We start from the raw sequence: 13134 nt of genomic DNA on the forward strand, positions 1-13134 counted from the left end.
AGACAACAGTTGGACCAAAAAATTGCTTGAGTGGAGACCACGGGCTGACAAGCGAAGCCGAGGAAGACCCCCAAAGCGATGGACCAACGACCTCAAAAGAATCGTGACCAATTGGATACCAGAGGTGCAGAACAAAAGCAAATGGAAAAGTCTAGAGGAGGCCTATGTTCAACAATGGACAACTCATGACTGATTGATTATGATGATGATGACTATTAGACCGCTTTTTTTGCTGCTACTAGCATTATTTTAGAGCATTCTATTATTTAATTTATGGATTAAATCCGGATAGCAAATAGATATTCTTCACTTTCTCGGAGAAATAATATTCTAACACACAAAATCCTATTAAATTATCAAAACCTTCCTTGCATATTCTATTCACTTATGAGGAGCAGCAGCAATATCAGTACCATAATAAGGCGTATAGTTCTGGACTGGCTAATTATTGGATAATGAGAAGCATGAGTGTAGCAGTTTTAATGTTTTCGGTACTGCTACCTGGTATCGGGGAGCAGAATTATCATTACCGAGTTATTGCATATAGGAATTGTTGCTTGAACTTTGTTATTATTAAACAACACTATATTTCCTAGTAAAATAATCATAAATTTACAGTAAGAAAAATTTTTGAACGTTGGTTATGAAAACATCATGTACATACCACCGGGTTCACTATGTCCATATCCAGCAAAATCCTTGTAATAATGGTACTGGAAACCAGAGATAAAAATATGCTCCAAGAAACTCTGTGTTATAAAACAGTCGAATAAAATACAGATTCTCGATTCCAATAATCAAAAAATTAATGAACAGCTTACTAAAATAGAAATAACGCCTATTTAAGATGTAATTCATTAACGGCCCAAGGGACAAAGCACTCCTAGCATATGCTAATGATATAGAACTCATAACTCTAATGAGAAACTCTTTCGTCCACAAACTTCAATAAAGTGAAGAGAGCACAAAAAATGTTTGACTTAAAATCAACGAAATAAAAACCAAATACAAGCGAATCAACAGAAAACCAATCAACCAATTCAATAAATTTAGAAAAAACATTAAAGTCAACAACTACAATTTCGAAAGTATGGAACACTTTAAATATCTTAGATCACTAATCACGGTTAGTAATAATGCCACTAAAGAAATACAGAGCATAATTCAAACTTCAGACCTATTTTAATACATGGATGTGAGTCATGGAGAATGACTAAAACAAATAAGGAAGCACTCCGAATGTTTGAAAGGAAAATAATCAGAAATTTTTATTTAACCCCATTATCATAACTACTATTTAAATGGGAATAAGCCACAATTAGAGGTTAAAGTTAGTTTATTGACGTTTCAATTTCCACTTCGGAAATCATTCTCACTAATGTTTGTATTTTGAGAACGATTTCCGAAGTGGAAATTGAAACGTCAATAAACTAACTTTAAGCTTTAATTGTGGCTTATTCCCATTTAAATAGTAATTACTTTAAAATGCCACAAGAAAATAGCTTCAGAACTCATTATCATATCGCTACAAATCCGTATAGAATAAGAAAACATACTGAATAAAGAAAGCTCGCATAACGATATTGTTCAGGAAAATAAATCCCTTAAGGTATATCGGACACGTGCATAGACGCCAAGATGTCAAACTTGTAGAACTGGTGTGGAAGGAAGTTAGCACAGAAGAATGCCACTTGGGCATGTCAGTATACAACGGAGAGAAAACATCCAATCATATCTCAAAAAATGAACATTTCATTTGATTGCAGATTCGTGGAAAATCGATCAACTTGGAGATAAGTTGTAGTCAGCAAAGACCTACCCAGTGTTGTAGCGCTACGTATTGATAATGATAAAGAGAAAGGAGAAACAGTGACAAAAAGCAACAAAAATGGACTATGGAACAAAGCTGCTTCAAAATCTTTGATTGGAGAGGATTAAAATGAAATTATAAGAAATACAATGGATGATTGATGGATTCGAGAAACTTGAGACTTGAGAAAGGCACTCTCCGAAACAGCTGGAGTGATAAGATAGAAATAATTTTGTAGAAGTTTTGCTGTTTTATTGTTAAACAAAATGGAATTAACATACGAGATTATATACGCTAAAATAACTAGACAACTTATATGATACGGACATATAAGGAGAAAGTTTAATGATACAATAATCTACCCAATATTTGTTATGAGTAAAAACGATATGAATAAACAAAATAAAGAAATCCATGGCAAAAGGCAAAAAGAGTAATGATTTAAAAATGAGAGAGGTATCCTGTGGATAACATGTGCTTAATTAGGAACGAATGGAGATGAAGATCAGAAGACGACAAAGAATGTTTTAAATTGATAAATGTAAACAATTTTTAGCAATGTATATTTATAGGTCATTATTAGGGCCAACGTGCTAATTTTATGTAAAATAACACTTTTCAAGTTGGATCGGTTACAGCACGGTGGAATCAAATACACCCAAAGTTAAAAACTATCGATGTTTATATGAAAGATGAAACCTTATGGCACATGACCGTGCAATCTTGACACCTATACATTATCACATAATTGTGAGCGGTATATTGTACCTAATTACTAATTATTTTATTCTAATAATAAGTTTAATAATTTACGGGAGATTTAATGTATTTAAAATTTTACAGGATCCGGTATCGTAATAAGAAGTCAAATTTCACTACAACTCCATTAAAACGTGTTAAATTTTACTTTGGATATTCTTTCTGTGAATATAATAAGTAAAAATACAGTAAGTTTCATCTTCTTATTGTGCCGTATTCTAATTAAGGTTAGCGATTACTTCTTTAAACGCTTCCCGTAAATTATTATAGTTTAAATTTAACTACTTTATGAAACAAATATTGCACGTCATAAATTGCAGAAATTGAAAAATTACAAAGATCTCCTGTTTACAGAGTTTCTTTTAATTTTATGTAGTTTATTATAATCCTACCGAAGGGCTTCTACTTTCTTAAACTGTTACACGACTACTCTACTCGATGTTAGTACATTTAGAGACTAAATGTTTAAGTGCATATTCATTTTAACAAAAAATAATAATAAATAAAACGAAAACTAGCCATTTCCAAGCTTATAATAAATACTTTTTTAAGTTTGAAAATAATTAAAGCAAGTAATATAAATAACCACCATAAAATATTTAACTACATTAACCGAGTACCTATTTGTGAAATTTCTCGATGACTAAATTGATTGATATTTAAATAAATTTGAAGTTCCAAAACGTACCTGCTGTAAAATTTAAAAAGGAGGATTTAAGAGGAGTTTAGTTGTGTACGCAAAGAAATGTAAACGGATCCCAAAAGTGTTTTAACCTATTACGGCGTCCACTTAATCCGACGTGTTGGTCGGAGTCCACAAAAAGCGCTACCCAGATAATAATATACACGATGTACATTCGCCTGGAGTTAGTATAATACCGTTTTAGTACGGAGCCCCCATTAACCGCTAGATCTATATATATATATATATATATATATATATATATATATATATATATATATATATATATATATATATATATATATACATATATATATATATATATATATATATATATATATATATATATATATATATATATATACATATATATATATATATATATATATATATATATATATATATATATGTATGTATTATATACATATTTGTGTGAGTGTTAGTGTGTCTGTTACCAGTTTTTCAAATATACTTGAATAAAGCATTTATATATACAGAAAATAAGTTGAGGCTCCAAAATATAAATAACATGCTCCAAATTCTTTTTAGAATAACACCGTTAATTTTTAAGCTACAGTGTCCATTAAAAAAATATTTTGAAGGTAATTTCAAAAGCTACAAGACTAAGTAGATTAAAATATGTTAAAATTCTTTATTTTTAAATAGTAAATGGCCAAAGTGCTGATTACAGGTGTGTCAGCCGCTGTATCTCAAACTTCAATTGGCTATATCTCTATTATTTTTCGAGCTACAACAAAAATAAAAAAATTAAAATTTTTGTTAAGAAAAAAACTACATTTTGGTATAGTACCATTTTTCACGTATCTCTTATAGTTTTAGATATATTTTATAAAAATGTAAATTTTTAGATAATTAAAAAAAAAAGATTTTTTAATTTAAACATGATTTTTTCAAAAAATACGCATTTTAAACAGGCTAAACTTTTAAAACTTATAAATAACACTATAATAAAATGAATTGTAGAAGATATACGTTTAATTTCAATTCTGATCGAAATAGTGTTACTTATGCTGCTCGTTTTTTTTTTAAAGGCTAGAGTAATTCAAATTCTTTCCTTCGTATTTTACTTTGTTTTAATCGAAATAGCTTTTAACATAGCTCATTTTAAAGGTCTTTTCTAGCTCTTTAAAAAGTGTTGTATGAGTTCTTATCAAAACAGATGTCCATTTTCCGATATTTGATGTTAAATGCATCGAGTATAGTATCCCAACAATAAAAAGTCATCTTCAAACAATTATAAATCGCTTAGTATTGTACTTATAAAACTTAATAAAAAAACAATCTCTTTGTTTTTTATAAGCTTTATTTTTGCTCATTATAGATTTTTCAATAAAACGCTTTGTTTTTGAGTTATTCGTACAAAATCATTGGAAAACATGTTGTTTTTTGCAAAAAGTTTACTTTTTCAAGTGCGTATAACTCAAAAAGTATTAATTTAGCGAAAAAAATTTATATGACATTTTTTGTTTAAAATTTGATTCTATATCAATTCCCGGGGTTATTTTGAGTGTAAAAAGTTCAACCTCCTAGATGGGGTGCCAACCACCCCAGGGGTAGAAGCACACATTGGCACCATATAACTTATGTTTTTTGAGTAATTTACTACCCACTGTAAAAATTTCAGATAAATCGGTGCAGTTATAAAAAATTTAAAGGGAAAATGCCACAGTAACTGGACTACAACAGAGGCGAACGAAACTGATTCAGAAGCTGACAAAGACTTTGATGGTGGCGACGTTGGTGATGCTATTGCAACTCACAAAGATTTGCGTAAAGAAGCTAGAGAAGCTGCATCGCTTGATTTCATAAGAAATTTAGTTTCATAAGAATTTCAATTTAAAGATAGTTTGTTTTAAATTTACATTGGTTATGTTAGATATATATGTGTGTTTCATAATAGATATAATAAAGATAATTTCAAAAAGTGCTTACAAACTAATTCTTTGAGAACCGCGATAAAAACCCTATATATATATATATATATATATATATATATATATATATATATATATATATATATATATATATATATATATATATCTACGGCATTAAGTGAACTCCGCCCATGTTAAAATTCAGGTTCAATTGAGCTCCGTGGTCAAGTGGATACCGATATACGGAGCTCACTTGACAATTCCGTAATATTGGTTCAGTCGATTCATCAACATGTAGAGTTTAATAATTTATAAAAAATTTTTGGAGCCCCTAAATACCCCTGTATCATAAATGTATATCGTTTAGTTCACGTGTATATATTATAGGGGTCGTTCAGATCTTTTTCATTGTATATTTGAACCATACGTTTATCGGTTTAAGTAAGCTCTGAGAGTTTGGCAACTGTGCGATTATACCGTATATTTTCAACATATACCCTGAACGGTTTATATGGGCTCCTTATTTTTATCTACTATTTGTAGACAGTGTAATGTCATATGCATTACACTGTGTAACAGAGGATATCTTATTACCTGGTATAACTACGTACTAAAAGGTAACTGGTTCTTTAAAAAACAGGTATATAGATACAAAAGGATTTCGGCTTATTATTTAATGGAATGTTCGCTTGCATAGAAAATTTTATTTTTTCTGCATTTTTAGAAATGTTGTTTTTTTATTTAATATAATTTTATTAGTTCAATGCCGAATTCGATGTTTTTTTTTATTACAGAAATTTCGTAATGTATATTGTTTACGTGAGTATGTCTTTGTACGTTTTATGTAAGCACCCGATTAATAAAAACTACTTTTATTTCATCTACTCTTCTGCGATATCTTGTATAAAGCTTTTTTTATTATTTTAGTTCTGGTCTTATTTGTATACTCATATGATATCTCGATAGAAGGTTATCTCAAAATAAATATGGTTAAATGCTGCAATAGATATTTTTGTGTTTAAATGGGTAGTAGTGTGCACAAAAAAAAGAATGGTTAATTTGTCTATCAAGGTATATTCGGCAGCAGAAGCATATAGTGCAAGCGTCTATGTTTTAAAGGCGGAAGGACGTACGCCTCATTTTTAGCTGACAAGCTTGCGAAGAATATTATTTCTGGTCCTCAATTTACCTTTTAGTTTTAAACAATGATCTGTGACTGATCTTGTGGGATACAAACTATTTTCAAGAAATTTATAGGAAGTCTACAGTTCAACAATTTCATGACATTATTGGATGTTCAGTTTGTGAAAGCGTCTATGTTAGGGAAATTGAGGAGCGCACATGAGTTTTTCAGGGGTTTTGGCTGAAAATTGATTCATAGTTTATTTTTATTGTGCAATAATAGGTGTATCGTCTTTATAATATTAGTCCTATTATCTACCGGTATGAGTTGATCGTTTGGGTAAATGTTATACAGTGTAGGTGCTTTTATGCTACCCCAAGCAAGACCGTTTTTCATCTGCTATTCTTAACATTGAGTGATACAAAAAATATTCTCTTGTGTAGGCATACGCAAATAATATAAGTGAGTTTTTTATCTAAGGGGATATCATATAGTTTTTCGAGAAATATTTGGTAATTTAAGGTGTTGTAAGCGGCATTTAGATTGAAAAATACCACCCCTGATACCTGATATTTTTCGTACCCGTCTTTGATTGTATATGTAAGATTTAGCATTTGTAATCTACATGATCTTCCCTATCCATAGCCACTTTTGTTTACAGATTTCGTAATAGTGCTCAGATCCTCAATGTAGGTAGTTGTATTATTTTTCATTAAATATGTAGATGGTGGATCCAAGCTGAACATCGTTGAAAGGTTCTCTGAAAGCTGACTGGTGTTGTCCTTTCTTACTTTGAGTTATTATTTGGTTTTTTTCCGACAGAGATAGCATGTCTATATCTATAATGTGGTTTTCAGCGATAAGCTTTATACCAAATACCCTACGTTAGGCCCTATATGTGTTTCCTGCACTAGAAATGAGTCAGATTCGTATTTAGCGCATATGTCTGATAAGTTTAAGTAAAGTAAAGTTTCTTGATCTCTAGATATACCCTTAACAGTTATATACATATGTTATTAGAATAGTTGGTCCTAAAAAGGACCAATTTGACAAAATCATATTAAAGGGGTGACTGACGAATGAGCCGATTAATTATTTAATCATTACCCTGGGTATGCCCGATTGTTCTGATCTTCTTAGTACTTAAATTTTCGTAAAGGCTCGTTCTTTGAACCCCGTAAGTAATGCCTAATATTTTACTTTTTATTGAAAATTTAAATTTTACATGCCGTGTATTACTTTTTGACGATATTTCGAATCAGATTTGTATAGTAATAATTTAAGGTATTAACGAGCCTGTTTGTGGTAAATAAATAGGTTTGTGATATCGTTCGTAACTCATATATAGATAATAAAAAAATAAACAGTTAAAATAGGTGTAAAAAATTTCAACTTCATACATGGCGCCATTGTTCAGGTGATGATGGGTTTATCACAGATATCAAAGGTTACATTTTAATTCAAGGTTCTATTTGCGTATTTTCAATATTAAAAGAGTAGGAAAAGACATGTTTATGCTTTTATTTATTTTTTAAATCTATTCTATTTTCTTTCTAGAGTTCCGTCTTCTTTGAACGACCTGTGGTCTTTTTTCAATTGGGCACTTGTCTAAGGCTATGACAAATACTTTGTCCTCTGCTATTCTACATTAATATAACTGATTCATTTTCTCTTTCTTGCAGCTATTTTATTGTTTATCCTGTCAATCCTGTGTATCTTTTTCTTCTTCTTCTTCTTCTTTTTATATAGACATTACTCTGTCTATTTTTCAATGTGTCTCCAGTAAGTTGCCGTTCCATGGTTTTCGTGGTCTTCTTGCTGATCGTCTTCCTATTGGGTAACCGTCTCTTGCCATGTCTACTACTCCATTTGTTGTCATTCGGCTTATATGATCGTTCCATTCTACTCTTCTATTTCTTAACCAGTTCTTAATGTTCTTCACCTTGTATCTACATCGTATATCTGTACTTCTAGCTCTGTCCCATAGTGTCCTCTTACCATCAATTTTTCTAAGTGTTTTTATCTCTGTTGTTTCTAACATCCTTTTTGTCCTCTCTGTGTCAGGTCTTTATTTTATTTCTTCATATTGTTTCATTTAAGCAGCCTGCGGCTCTGTTTGCTCTATTCAGTGGATCTTCCACTTAAGTTTCGAGATTTCCGTAGCTAGATAATGTGATACCTAGATATTTAAACTCCATCACTTGTTCTATTATCTGACCTTCCAGCTCCAATTAACATATTAGTAAACTTGCTGTTGAAACCATGCATTTTGTCTCTTTTAAAGAAATTAACATGTTAAATTTTCTGGCGGTTATATGAAATTGGTGTAGCATACGTTGTAAATCATCTTCACTTTGAAGGAATAGTATTGCGTCGTCTGCATAGCAGATTATTTTAATTTGTTTTTCTCCCATTTGGTATCCTCTTTTATTTCTTACTTTTTTATTATTTCATCCATAATCCGGTTGAACAATAAAGGACTCAGGAAATCTCCCTGTCTTATCCCATTACCAGCTTCAATAGGGTCGGTTAGTTCTTCTTCTACTTTTACTTTTATTGTGTTGTTTTGGTATATATTTTCGATTGTTTTGATTATTCAATGAAATTGACATTAATTTGATAGTTTTCATTTTATTAGTACTGATGGTATATAACTAGCATCTGTTGGTACTATATATCAATTTGAACATGTATAAGTAAGAGCACTCTCTTGTTAGTAATTTCAGTGTAAATTATGACGAAACCAGAAGTAACCCATAATATTATCCCACACCTGAAAGGTCTGCCTCGCGGTATCTGGGAGACGCAATAATTCGCTTTTGATAGATAAAAACAAAAACCCACTAAGACGAACACAACATAAATCAAAAAAATCCGTCAACCTGTCAATAGGGACATACAATATTAGATCAATGTCTACGGATGAAAAAGTACATGAATTGGAAGAAGAATTAACAAACATAAAATGAGATATCATAGGCCTATCAGAAACTCGACGAAAAGAAGAAACCCGAATACAGCCTATGTCATACTTAAAATAAGAAGAACATCAATTAAAATTATCCAGGTATATGCCCCCATGACAGCTTATGATGACGAAGATATCGAACTATTTTATGAAGATATATCAAAGGCTATGGAAGAACATAAAAATCGTCTTATACTACTAATTCGAGATTTCAATGCCAAACTGGGTAGAAAACTAAACAAGGAAGAAACTAAAACAGGAGATTTCGGGTATGGTCAGAGAAATGATAGAGGTGCTACTTTGATGAACTACCTAGAAGAAAAGCATCTATATGCTTTGCAATGAACTCCTTTTACAAAAAGAAGCCCCAACGAAAGTGGACATGGATCAGCCCTAATGGATCCACAAAAAATGAGATCGACTACATACTGTCCACGGAACGATATATCATTAAAGTTGTAACAGTTCTTAACAGATTCACAACAGGTAGCGATCACTGGATGGTCAGAGCAAAAATTAGTGTTGACGGTAACTACGAAATGAAAAAAAAATAATTAAAACCTGGGATCTAGTAGATAGAAACAAACTAGGGCAATATAAAGAGATATACAAAGACCTATTAAAAGAACAACTTACTTAAAAATTAGACAGTGATGACAAAGATATAGATGAAATAGACAACATACTTACAGCAACGATGATTACATCAGGAAAAGAAATAGCAAAAAAGGATCTAAAAAAGAACAACTATATATCAACAGAAACAAGGAAGCTTATGGATAAAAAAAGGAAGCTATAGAATATGTAGAAATCAATAAAACAATAAGCAGAATGATAAGAGAAAATAAGAGAAAAGAACAAGAAATAAAAATAGAAAAAGTAATACAAAAATATGAAATGCTTAAGACCGAAATTAGGTAAGTGTGAAATAAACAAAATAAAAGATGAAAACGGACTAGAAACAAACATTAAAGATGACATTATAAATATTATCCACCATTTCTACTCAGAACTATATAAAACAAAAAAGGAACCACCAGAAACAATTAAAAACCAACTTAAAGCTAAAGTAAAAAATGTCAACTCAGCTACAGCCAGAAATAAGCAAATCAGAAATATAGAAAGCACTGAAAGAAATGAAAAACAACAAATCGCCTGGAAAAGATGGAATAACTGCAGATATGCTGAAATATGGTGGAAAAGTGGTAATTAACACTCTACATTCCCTTTTTAACAAGATATTAAAAGAAAAAAGAATCCCAATCAACTGGAAGGAATCCGTAACCATTATCCTACACAAGAAAGGGGATAAAGCAGATATAAAAAAACTACCGTCCCATAACACTCCTCAATGTAATGTATAAACTCCCAACAAAAATTTTAACCAATAGATTGACGACAAAATTCGATGGAAACCCAACAAGCTGGTTTTAGAAAGGGATTCAGCAAAAGTGACCATTTACTAAGTATGAAAATACTTATAGAACGAGCAAATGAATACCATATTCCTCTATATATAGCGTTCATACATTTCGAAAAGGCTTTCGACAGTGTCGAACATTGGGCAGTGAAAAGTTCTTTGATTAACAGCAGAATTTACAACAGATATACGGAACTAATAGCCAATATATATAAGGAAGCCAAAACAACAATTAAAGTATATGAATAAACAAAATCAATACAAATAAATAGAGGCGTGAGACAGGGTGACACAATATCACCGAAACTTTTTAATCAGGCTGTGGAAGATATTTTTAAAAGATTAGAATGGGAAGAGAAAGGTATAAAAATTTGTGGACAACACTTGAACCATCTAATATACGCTGATGACATCGCATTGATAACAGATAAATGAGAAGAATTATTTGAAATGATGAAAGAACTGGACGTAGAAGCTGGAAAGATAGGCCTTATTATGAATTACAGCAAGACCAAAATTATAACAAATACAGATGAAAACATCACAATGAGGTTCGGACAAGATGAAGTAGAACAAGTTCAGGATTATATATATCTGGGTCAAACTATAAAACGTAACAAAAAAAACCAAACAGCAGAGATAAAAAGACGAGTTAGACTGGCATGGGCGGCATTTGGCAAACTAAGCTACATTCTTAAAAACAAAAGATATCCACAGCATCTTAAGACTAAAGTATACAATCAATGCGTACTCCCTGTTCTAAATTATGGTTCTCAAATGTGGACATTTACAAAAACAAACATGGACATAACCATAAAAACCCAAAGAGCAATGGAAAGACAAATGTTGCACATAAGACTAATGGATAAAAAGAGAAACAAGTGGATAAGAGAGAAAACAAAAGTGAGGGATGTTAGACAAGAAGTTGCAAAAAGAAGACAAAAAGAAGACCAATGGAACAAAATTCTTATAAGTTGGAGACCGTGGGAATATAAACGAAGCAGAGGAAGGTCCCAAATGAGATGGGCAGATGATATCAAGAAGCACGTGGGCTCTAGGTGGATAACTATACCGACAGACAGAGAAGAATGGAAAAGGATTGGGAAGGCCTATGTCCAAAGATGGACCGAAAAAGGCTAATTAGATAGAGACAGATTCTCCCCGTGTGATCTTAGTATTTCCGTTGATTGAATAGTATAGGGTATCCAATATTTTAATTAATGGTATGTCAGAGTTTTATAAATTTTATATATATTTGCAAAATGAAGAAGAAAGTTAAGCACAGGCAGTTAAACAGCTGATCTGTCAATTTAGAAGTAAGAGCAAGTACCAACTTGCTGAAAAGCATACCATACACAAAAGGGATAATAAAATGTACTACACAAACTATAGCGATATGAGCTATATATAAGCTATATATCTATTAATTATTAGGATATACAATATTTTTTCTAATACACCTGAAACGATTGAGTGAATAATCAATTATTGACTATTAGGCAGTTAATTAGAAATGTTGGGAATACAAAAAAATCATTAAACTAGTTATTTATAGATTTTAAACAAACACTGATATAATCATAAGAATAAAACTATGAAATACCATGGCAGAACTAGGCTTACCTAATAAACTAATTAATAAAGTATCTTACTGTCGACTTATTTTCAAATGTACTGCAAAGAGCTTTAAAAAATGTGAACGAATTATTAACAGCTGTTTTGAAAACTAAATATTATGAGACGAATTGGGGATATTATATTACACAAACTAAACCGCTTGCCTACAAAAAATATTAGGAAAATATGATACGACGCGAAAGACTAATGACTTTACAGCTAATTGCCACATAAGTATCAATGTAACTATAGCTCGCAAAATGGGTTCAATTACATTGCAATTTTTAAATTTTTCGTGATAAAATGAAGTGACTGATTGTTGTTTTGAAAAGGTAAGTTGTTTTTTATTTTTGTATTCCTATCATCTGATATTGTAATATCAACAACATTTTTCATAATATATTCTGAAATGCGCTTTCTCTTACTGATAACGAACAAAAGTTTTATTACCTTCTCGTTAATATAATTATGTAGGAATTAAGAATTTTATCTTGTTCTTACTATAGTGCTAAAGCACAAATGTAGTCATAGTCTACCGTATTTTTTTCATAGTGGTCATAGTTTTTAATTGTAGTATAGCTTATGTGTTTATAATAACTAGTGCAGAGAAAATAATAAAAATTTTTACCCTGTGCTTTATGTTTATTATCCTTTATTGTATTGGAACATCTAGAAGTATAGCAATACATTTTAATTGTTGAACAAAAGAGAAAATAAAAACACTTTTTGTGGTGTGCCACTTAACCATACACAAAATTGTACACAAATAGTCAAATGGTAGTAAAAGTTTCCGATATAGGCCGCCAGACGGTAGAGGCACCGCCGCGCTTTATGTCTATACTATGATTTTCATACAGTTT

Source organism: Diabrotica undecimpunctata, chromosome 11, assembly GCF_040954645.1.
Source record: "Diabrotica undecimpunctata isolate CICGRU chromosome 11, icDiaUnde3, whole genome shotgun sequence".
Classification (NCBI taxonomy): Eukaryota; Metazoa; Arthropoda; class Insecta; order Coleoptera; family Chrysomelidae; genus Diabrotica; species Diabrotica undecimpunctata.